This window comes from Anabrus simplex, chromosome 1, assembly GCF_040414725.1.
Source record: "Anabrus simplex isolate iqAnaSimp1 chromosome 1, ASM4041472v1, whole genome shotgun sequence".
Lineage (NCBI taxonomy): Eukaryota > Metazoa > Arthropoda > Insecta > Orthoptera > Tettigoniidae > Anabrus > Anabrus simplex.
Window position 1 is genome coordinate 1,612,027,305 of NC_090265.1, and position 10,542 is coordinate 1,612,037,846.

The 10,542-nt window shown below is 38.7% G+C and overlaps 1 non-coding gene across 1 annotated transcript; it reads left to right on the forward strand.

Annotated features, from left to right (window-relative positions):
* Nucleotides 1-10,050: 10,050 nt before the first annotated feature.
* Nucleotides 10,051-10,157, forward strand: LOC136859296 (U6 spliceosomal RNA). Its single transcript, XR_010858943.2, has one exon. It is a non-coding gene; the product is annotated as a U6 spliceosomal RNA (small nuclear RNA).
* The last annotated feature ends 385 nt before the right edge of the window (nucleotides 10,158-10,542 follow it).

The following is a 10,542-nucleotide window of genomic DNA, read 5'->3' on the forward strand; positions in this document are numbered from 1 at the left end:
CGTGATGTGTTTTGTGTCTTCTGTTGCCCCTCATCTCTGGTAGACAGGATTACTGCTGCGTACAGAGTATTTTTTATTTGATTTACGTTGCACCGACATAATTAGGTTTTGTGGCGACGATGGGATAGGAAAGGGCTAGGAGTGCCTTAGGCCTTAATTAAGGTACAGGCCCAGCATTTGACTGGTGTGAAAGTGGGAAACCACGGAATACCATCTTCAGCGCTGCCGACAATGGGGTTCGAATCCACTATCTCTCGGATGCAAGCTCACAGCTGCGCACCGCTAACCACACGGTCAACTCGCCCAGTCGTACAGAGTGTAACAGCCTGTCTGAATATTGATGGGAAGTAGCTGAGGAGTTAGAGAACTTTCTTTTTTAGCATGCCATTCCCCTGGTTTATAAATTCTCTGATACTACTGGTACGTAACACACTGGATCATCATAGCATTCGGGCTATTCAATCCCTACTCTGAAGCATTGATTGGAATGAACAGTGTGCATATTTAGCGGAATACTGGCAGATGAGTGTTCATGGCAATATGCGGCCAGGTCATCCCAGCTCTGGAATTTTGGACTATTAGATTGGCACCGCAATCTAACCGCAGCACTGTTCGTTAAAAGTGATAAAACGTGCGGCTTTCCATTTGATCGAGTATTGTATATGATAGCATTGCTTTTAATCGCTACATTCATACTTACATTTTTGTAATGACCTATGTTGATTTCAGGTTAGGAAAACCACAAAGTCAGTCTTTCTGAGAATCCCGTAGCGAAGCACGGGTACATCAGCTAGTCTCTAATAAATGTTCCAGCCTCTTTATCTGCAAAGACATAGTCAATAAGAGATTTCTACTCTTCATTCCAGCTGTATCTTGTGATCTTATGGCTCAGCTGCTTTTTGAACCAAATGTTCTTGATTATTAGGTTGTCTTATATGCAGAAGTCAAGGAGACATTCACCCTCACGGTGCCTGTTTCCACAAGGACCAATTACTGCCTCAAACCCTGTCCTTAAAGTTCTCACCTGAACATTTAGGTCTGACATAACAAGATTATTATCTTGTTTGAGCTGGTCCTCTAATTCTTGAAAGAAGTTGTCTTTCATTTCTTGACTGCATCCAGTCTGTGCAGCATAAAAATGAACAATGGTCATGTTGATTTTTTTTTTTTCCTCATGTAGCTTAATCATTTGTTCATTAAAATATTCTATATCAGCCACAGCATCGATCTTCTTGATGATTATGAATGCCACACCATTCCTCGTTTCCTTCTTATTACCATGACAGTAGAGTTTGTACCCTTTTCACAACAATTTATTTCCTTTCCCTTTCCACTTTGTTTCACTCAGTCCAAGGTCCTCAATCTTTCTTCTTTCTAGGAGATCTACAAGCTCCTCATATTTAGTAGTCAGGGTTACAGTATTTAATTTTGCTATTTTGAATTTGTTTTCCATCTTGGAATTTTCCTCTTTGAATAATTCTGCTTAACTTTTGGCTTATCAGAATTATACATAAAAGGAGGTCATGCCTTGGAATCTGCTTACATCTGAGGCTCATTTTACTGTAGAAAGTGATTTAACAATTTTTTTTCTCTCTTCTCTGGCTTGCTGGGCCTAACGGAAGGTGAGTTTTTTCTGTCAAGAGCTTGGTCGAGCATGGTGCTTCATTATTTTAAATTATTAGTTATTTTAAATTGTTAGTTAAGTTGTAATAGACTGTGGTGATACTATGTTGCCGCGGTATTTTGATTGTACAGATTCGGGAGAACGTAGTTGGAGAATGTTGAGAAGTTGTGGGAAAGTTGAGGTCATATGGAATTATGTTAGGAGCGGTGGAGCGGTTGTACTATTTCTTTAGTGTGATAGTGCATTTGACCAATTCCAATAAGAAATATGGCTTCCAGCGCGGTTCAGTCATTGCCATTTATTTCCAGTCCTCGGTTTACAAGGGATGCGAGAGCTGGCTCTTCCCCTGTTTCAAGCAAGTATGAAATTTCCAAACATCCCCGTGCGTCAGAAGTTGATACTTCTTCAAAGTTTCAATTCCGTGACAACTCGGTTTACTTGGAAATGAGCAGAAGTATTTTCCTCATTATGTGTGTGATGATATTTCAGTTGATACACCTGATAGAGCAGAAGTTGTTCAAAATGGAATTTCAAGAAAAATATGCAGAATACTTGGAAAGGGAGGTTTTGGAACTGTAATTCCAGGAAAATACAAAGGACAAATGATTGCAGTTAAGCTCATATCAAGACAGAAACACCTTATATCTCTGATAAGCGAAGGAAATGGCACTAAATTATCTCACCCCAACATCGTGAAAATTCTGAAAGTTATTAACAGTGAAGGAAGTTACGGCATGGTGCTAATGGAAAGAAATGTTGGCATTAACTTGGAAGAACTTCTTCACGATTCTTCATTTCATTGGAACATGGAACAGAAGCTCAAGTAGCAGGTAGGGACCTCTGGTAGCAGGTAGGGACCCTCTTCGGAGGCAGCCCTACCCAGGGAGTGGCGCCCCTGCCTATGTGAGTCCCAGAGCACACTGACTCGGTGTGTAACATCTGGTATGGGTCCCAGCTCAGGGTTACGAGTGAAGACCTCAACGGCATCTACGGCGGAGAAGGTGGACTTCGGTACGGCGGAGATGGCGGAAAGGGCATACCCATAGCGTCTGTACTCCAGAGGAGCGGCTACGAAAGGCATCTGTATCCATGTTAGGGGCGGCCTAATTTTGAACCTGGCAGTAGGTATAAAATGCCTTTGGGTGTGGCGAGCCCATCGTAACAATAGCCTATATGGACAAAGCAGATATGGTGCCTCGGAAAAGGTTAGGGCGTCCCCTGCTAAAAGCGACGCGCAGCTCTTCAGGTGCTGGGGGAACTGTGAAAAATGGGCAACCAGCACCAAACTACATCAAAATTGCAACAGTTAATGTACTGACACTGATGGGAAAGACAGAAGAACTGGTTGACTTCATGATAGAAAAAGATATAGCCATACTTGGACTGTGCGAGACCAAGAAGAGGGGTACAGGGGAGATCCCTCTGAGAGAAGGATACAGGCTGTATTACAGCGGAGGACCTGAAGCAAAAAATGGAGTGGCCATCATACTTAGAAGAGAAATCCAAGAATATCTGGAATATACAAAGTAAGTCAGCGATAGGATGATGATGATGATGAAACTCCAGTTTGAAAATGGCATAAAGCCCCTACCCGGCTACAGCTGGATAAAGGGAAATGATGATGATGATGAGTTAAGTTGGCTCAGTTCTTTTAAATGAATAGGTATCTGACTGAAAGGTGTATAATAGCCAATGAACTTATATTGTTGTTTGAGTCATTAGTCTATAGACTGGTTTGATGCAGCTCTCCATGTCACCCTATCCTGTGCTATCATTTTCATTTCTACATAACTGCTCACCCTACATCTGCTTTAATCAGGTGGTCATATTCATACCTTGGTCTACCCCTACCATTCTTACCCCCTACACTTTCCCCAAAAACCAATTGATAAAGTCCTGCTTATCTCAAGATGTGTCCTATCATTCTGTCCATTCTTCTCATCAAATTTAGCCACAACGATCTCCTCTCACAAGTTCGATGCAGTATCTCTTCATTTATGATTTGATCTATCCATCTCATCTTCAGCATTCTTCTGTATACCACATTTCAAAAGCTTTTATTCTCTCTTTTTCTGAGCTAGTTATTGTCCATGTTTCACTTCCATACAATGTTACGCTCCAGAAAAAAATCTTACGAAACATTTTTCTAATTCCTATATCAATGTTTGAAGTGAGCAAATTTCTTTTCTTTAGAAAGGCCTTCCTTGCTTTGCTAGCCTCCATTTTATGTCCTCCTTACTTCTGCCATCGTTAGTTATTTTACTACCCAAGTAATAATACTCATCTACTTCCTTTAAGACTTCATTTGCTAATCTAATATTACCTGCTTCACATGACTTTGTATGACTGCACTTCACTACTTTTGTTTCTGACTCTTTATTTTCATCTGTACTCCTTCCTCAAGACTGTCCATACCATTCAGCAATTTCTCCAGATCTTCTGCAGTCTCAGATAAAATAACAATATCATCGGCAAGTCTCAGGGTTTTGATTTCCTCTCCTTAAATTGGGATTCCCTTACCAAATTCCTCTTTGATTTCCTTTACAGCCTGTTCTATATAAATATTGAAAAGGAGGGGCGACAAGCTGCAGCCTTGCCTCACTCCTTTCTGGATTGCTGCTCCTTTTTCACAGCCCTCAATTCTTGTCACCGCAGACTAATTCCGGCTCCATGGCTAAAAGGTTAGTGTGCTGGCCATTGGTCAGAGGGGTCCCGGGTTTGATTCCTGGCAGGGTCAGGAATTTTAACCATCATTGGTTAATTTCGCTGTCATGGGGGCTGGGTGTATGTGTCGTCTTCATCATCATTTAATCCTCATCACGTCGCTCAGGGTCGCCTATGAGCGTCAAATCTAAAGACCTGCACCTGGCAAGCCGAACATGTCCTCGGACACTCCCGGCACTAAAAGCCATATGCCATTTCATTTTTTACAGACTGATTTTTGTATAGATCATAGATAATTCTTTGTTCTCGGTACCTGATGCTTATCACCTTCAGATCTCAAATAGCTTGGTCCAATCAACATTATTGAATGCCTTTTCAAGATCTACGAATGCCACGTACATGTGCTTGTCCTTCTTAGTTCGACCCTCTAAGATCGGACGTGAAGTGAGGATTGCTTCATGTTTTCCTACATTTCTTCTGAAGCCAAATTGATCTTCTCCCAACTCAGTTTCAACTTGTCTTTCCATTCTTCTGTAAATAATACGTGTTAGAATTTTGCAGGCGTGAGATACTAAACTAATGGTGCAGTAGTTTTCACACTTGTCAACACCAGCTTTCTTGGGAATAGGTATAACAGCATGTTGCCGAAAATTGGATGGCACTTCTCCTGTCTCATACATCTTACACACTAAATGGTATCACCTCGCCATGCTGGTTTCTCCTAAATCAGTCAGTAATTCAGAGGGAATGTCATCAGTTCCAGGTGCCTTGTTCCTATTTAGGTCTCTCAAAGCTCTGTCAAATTCTGACCTCAAAATTGGGTCTCCCATTTCATCAGCATCAACACCCTCTTCTTGTTCCAGAACACTATCATCTACATTTTACCTTGATACAACTGTTGGTTATGTTCCTGCCATCTTTCTAACTTGTCTTCTTTCCCTAGAAGTGGTTTTCCATCAGAGCTCTTCATATTCATACACCTAGTTCTCCTTTCTTTAAAGGTTTCCTTTATTTTGCTATAGGCAGCATATACTCTTCCTAGGACCACACAACCTTCAATGTCCTTGCATTTCTCCTTCTGCCATTCTTGCTTAGCTTATTGTATTATTGTGCACTTCATCAATAGATTATTTTAGATGCAGGCTGTAACAAATTTCAAAGTGAAAGTTTATTAGTAAGCATTAGTTTAGGTAGTATTTATATGTATCGTCTAGACATCTATTTTTTGCTTAATGTACTTTTTATGTTTCTAATGTAAATGTGTTGTAATAAAGACTGATTTCTACTAGTTTATATCCTGTATCGAATGGGTTTAAATTGCTGTAGGCCTACTTTTGAAATATTACTCCATTTTATTGTTGTGTATAATTAACATGTAACTGGAACACTTGGGTTCTCAGTACCCACTGATGAATTTATTTTGTATTTACTCTGCAACAGTTGACCACTCTATTATGTAGTTCCTGCTACTCTCCTATTCAGTGGTGGTTCAGATGCAAGCATTGACGGTTCGTTATCTTTCTTTGTTTGCTTGCAATTATTTATAGGCCTACTTAAACCCTGATATAAGAATTTTCTACTGAATGATCTCTTGCAGAAATTAATGTCTAACTTTAAAATTATAACTGTTATAAAGAAAGATTAAATCATGTCTCGAAATAAGACTTTCACCTATTAGGTCGTGTATTACATACATGGTACGTGTTGAAGAGATGTTAAGCACAGAACAAAAATGGCCAACCGGACACTAGTGGGATCGGAACCAACAACCCCCCGATTTTGCGTTGGTTGCTCTACCTTGTGCTATGGTGGCTTATGTCACCTTTGTTCTGTTGGAAAGGATCTACGCTACAGGGCTGGCACTAATGCCATCACAGTGAGTGAATGCAAGTCTCCCATTGTGGCGAAGTCTCTTCAACACGTACTATGTACGTAATAAATGACCTAATAGGATGAAAGTAGATTTTGATTATTATGCGGTCGTGAAAATTCAATATTCATTAAATCATGTCTCGGTAATAGGGTAGTAGGAAGATAACTGCTGAAAGAACATAGTAGAAATATGAATATACTTATTTTTGAAACATTATAAATACGATTTTCATGTTAAAGATTTTAATAATAATAATAATGTTATTTGCTTTACGTCCCACTAACTACTTTTTAAGGTCTTCGGAGACGCCGAGGTGCCGGAATTTAGTCCCGCAGGAGTTCTTTAACGTGCCAGTAAATCTACCGACACGGGGCTGTCGTATTTGAGCACCTTCAAATACCACCGGACTGAGCCAGGATCGAACCTGCCAAGTTGGGGTTAGAAGGCCAGCGCCTTAACCGTCTGAGCCACTCAGCCCGGCTGTTAAAGATTTTAGAGTGACTGAATGGATGGCTCTGTTTCTAGAAAATAGAACTCAGAGAATTAGAGTAGGTGAAGCTTTATCCATCCCTGTAATAATTAAGAGGGGAATTCCACAAGGCAGTATTGTTGGACCTTTATGTTTTCTTATATATATCAATGATATGTGTAAAAAAGTGGAATCAAAGATAAGGCTTTTCGCAGATGATGTTATTCTGTATAGAGTAATAAATAAGTTACAAGATTGTGAGCAACTGCAAAATGACCTTGATAATGTTGTGAGATGGACAGTAGGCAATGGTATGATGATAAATGGGGATAAGAGTCAGGTTGTGAGTTTCACAAATAGGAAAAGTCCTCTCAGTTTTAATTACTGCGTTGATAGGGTGAAGGTTCCCTTTGTGGATCACTATTAATACCTACGTATTAATATAAGGAAAGATCTTCATTGGGGTAATCACATAAATATGATTGTAAATAAAGGGTACAGAATCACTGTTATCACACATGGTTATGAGGGTATTTATGGGTTGTAGTAAGGATGTAAAGGAGAGCATATTTGTCTCTAGTGAGACCCCAACTAGAGTATTGTTCCAGTGTATGGGACCCTCACCAGGATTACTTGATTCTGGAACTGGAGAAAATCCAAAGAAAAGCAGCTCGATTTGTTCTGGGCGATTTCCGACAAAAGTGTAGTGTTACAAAAATGTTGCAAAGTTTGGGCTAGGAAGACTTGGGAGAAAGGAGACAAGCTGCTTAATTAAGTGGTATGTTTCGAGCTGTCAGTGGAGAGATGGCGTGGGAGGACATCAGTAGACGAATAAGTTTGGGTGGTGTCTTTAAAAGTAGAAAAGATCACAATATGAAGATAAAGTTGGAATTCAAGAAGACAAATTGGGGCAAATATTCGTTTATAGGCAGGGGAGTTAGGGATTGGAATAACTTACCAAGGGAGATGTTCAATAAATTTCCAATTTCTTTGCAATCATTTAAGAAAAGGGGAATCTGCCACCTGGGCGACTGCCCTAAATGCAGATCAGTAGTGACTGATTGATTGACCTTTTCTTTCTTTGTGCTAAGCATTAACGTCTTATGATTGAAATTCATCACAAGACCAGATAAGGCTGTAGACTGTTCTTTATACAATGGTATGGTTTAAATGTGAAATTATCAGAACAGAAGAGTGAAAGTTCCATATGTGTGACAAAGAAGTGTTCCAGCTATGGATTAAAATGAATGAGATAAAATAAATTTGCTTGAAAACAGAAGCTGCTATTGGGCCTAATAGGTATCTTACTTCCATCAATAAATTGTTAGTTAAGTTAGCTCATTTATTATAAATGAATAGATATCTGACTCAAAGTCATATAATGATCAATGAAATTTTATTATTGTGCACTTTATCAATAGATAATCATGTTATCATTTTCATAAATACTTTTCATGTATGCCACTAACAATGAACAGTGGTGGTGGTGATTATTGTTTTAAGATGAAGTACAACTAGGGGAGAGAAAGATAGAAGAGATCCGACACTTTGAAAAATGACGGTATTGGCCAAAGAAAGATAAGGGCCAAGAAGGGCGTGAAAACGAAGGACTCCCTAGTCCTCAAATGCTCTAATACTAAAAGTAATGAAAATAACTGTGAATCCGTTTTGAAAGTAATCTTATGATAAATGTACGAAATTTATTTCTCTTCCACCTATTCAGTACAACTCAATATGTTAAAGTTCGAGTTAAATCATCATTAAAATAAGAATTGGTACATGTTTTGCCCTTTTCTATGGGGCATCATCAGCCATATCATTACGGTATGGTACCTCGAACCACTGATCTAAAATCTATTACAAAATTGAATACATGAAAAAACTTCCAAACCATATCAGGTACCTGGTTAAAACTAATCTAAAATCTATTACAAAACTGAATACATTAAAAAGCTTCCCTTAATAAAGCTGTCATTATATGAGTAACTCGATTTAAGTATCACTATCATTCTTAAGTTTTTTTTCGGCAGCGAAAACATGTAAGTTTTAAATAAAGCCTTAAAAAAAGAAAATTGGGATACAAGTGAAAATTTCAATATTGATGGCCTTGAGCCATGGTCAATGTTGAATATGAATGAAAGTTTAAAAATATTGTTACAAAATGATGAAAGTGAGTATAGAATAATACAAATGATTATATACAAACTAATAAGGAAATGCATTCTAACAGTGTGCCATTTTTTGTAATATTGGACCTTGACATATGTACTTGATTTAGTCTTATTCAAAAGTAGCAAATAAAGAATGACATTTCAACAACCTCATTAAGTTGTTCTCTAATAAATTGTTCAACATAGGTGCTCAAGTAGAAGTAGGCCTACGACATAAATATAACGTCTTTCTGGGCTAGTTACAAACTAAAAAAAATTAGAACTTATTCGCTACCAACAAAACAAACATGCTATAAAAATGAATCACAATCAAATTCACTATCAGATCCACTATCTGTTGTTTTCCTAGCCTTTCCGGTAGTACAATACAACAATGAACAATTCACATTTCAACATTCGATCTTTATAGGTAAATCAGGACGAATAGAAATGAACTTCTATTCGTCCTGGGTAAATACTAACAAATCGTATCAAATGACTTAGGGTACCGGTATCGGTACTACTATAAAAAAAAAAAATAGTTACTAGCAGTCGAGTACCGTAGTACAAGACATAGCCTATCTATTTTATTACTTTCTAACCAATTTCTTCGGCCGTGCAATTTCAAACCGAATGAAGATGATCGAATGCTTCACAATCGGTAGTCTATCGTTAGCTCAAAACATTCGATATTCCCATCACAAGCTGCTAATTGGGACATGTTTCGATTTTCCCTCTTCCTAAGTATTGTATGTGTGTGTTTGTGTCCCTTACTTACCAACATCAACCTGTTCCCGCTAGTTTGAAACATGGAGTATCTAGAGCTAGTTCGTAGTATCCTAATCTTCGTAGAAACATTATCGTCACACCATAAATCAAGACCATAAATAAAATTCAATATATCGTAAGTTTCTTCCAGCAGATACCGGTAGATTTCTAAAGCTACAGTAGCCTACGGACTTGCAGCAAAACCGTAAGGTTGGCTTTCATGATTCTGCTACTGTCACGTGCTCATATCGTCAATGGAGTTGAATCACATTATGGGGAAAGTCACTATTTAAAACCAATCAAACAATAGAATTTACATATCACAGTAATATATATTACTAAATTAACATACAAAATATTTATTATCGCCAATACATTTTATATTAATTTAGAAATATGCGAAGGTAAACAGAAAACTGGCCAACTAAAATACCCTAAATCCATAGGCGATATACACTCCCCGTTACTAAGTATATATACATCTCTAATGAAAAAGGTAATTGTACTCGCTTCGGCGGTACATATACTAAAATTGGAACGATACAGAGAAGATTAGCATGGCCCCTGCGCAAGGATGACACGCAAAATCGTGAAGCGTTCCACATTTTCTTCGCTTACCTCACAAACGTTCCCTGACGGGTATGCTTTTATTTTAGGTAGATAATATTAAAGAATATGTTTTTCGAATTCGGTTACCGTTATCCGGCGTAATTTGTTGTATTAACCGCCATCTCCGTAATCATACACAATCAATTTGAAACCTACTTACCGAGCGAGTTGATCGTGCGGTTAGGGTCGCATAGCTGTGACCTTGCATTCGGTAGATGGTAGGCTCGAATCCCACCGTCGGCAACCATGAAGATGGTTCCCCATGCTTTCCCACCAGACAAATGCTGGGACTGTACCTTATTAAGGCCATGATCACTCCCTTCCCAGTACTAGCATTTTCCCATCGCGTCTCCGCAAACCTTCGACGGGTTAGTGCGATGTTAAC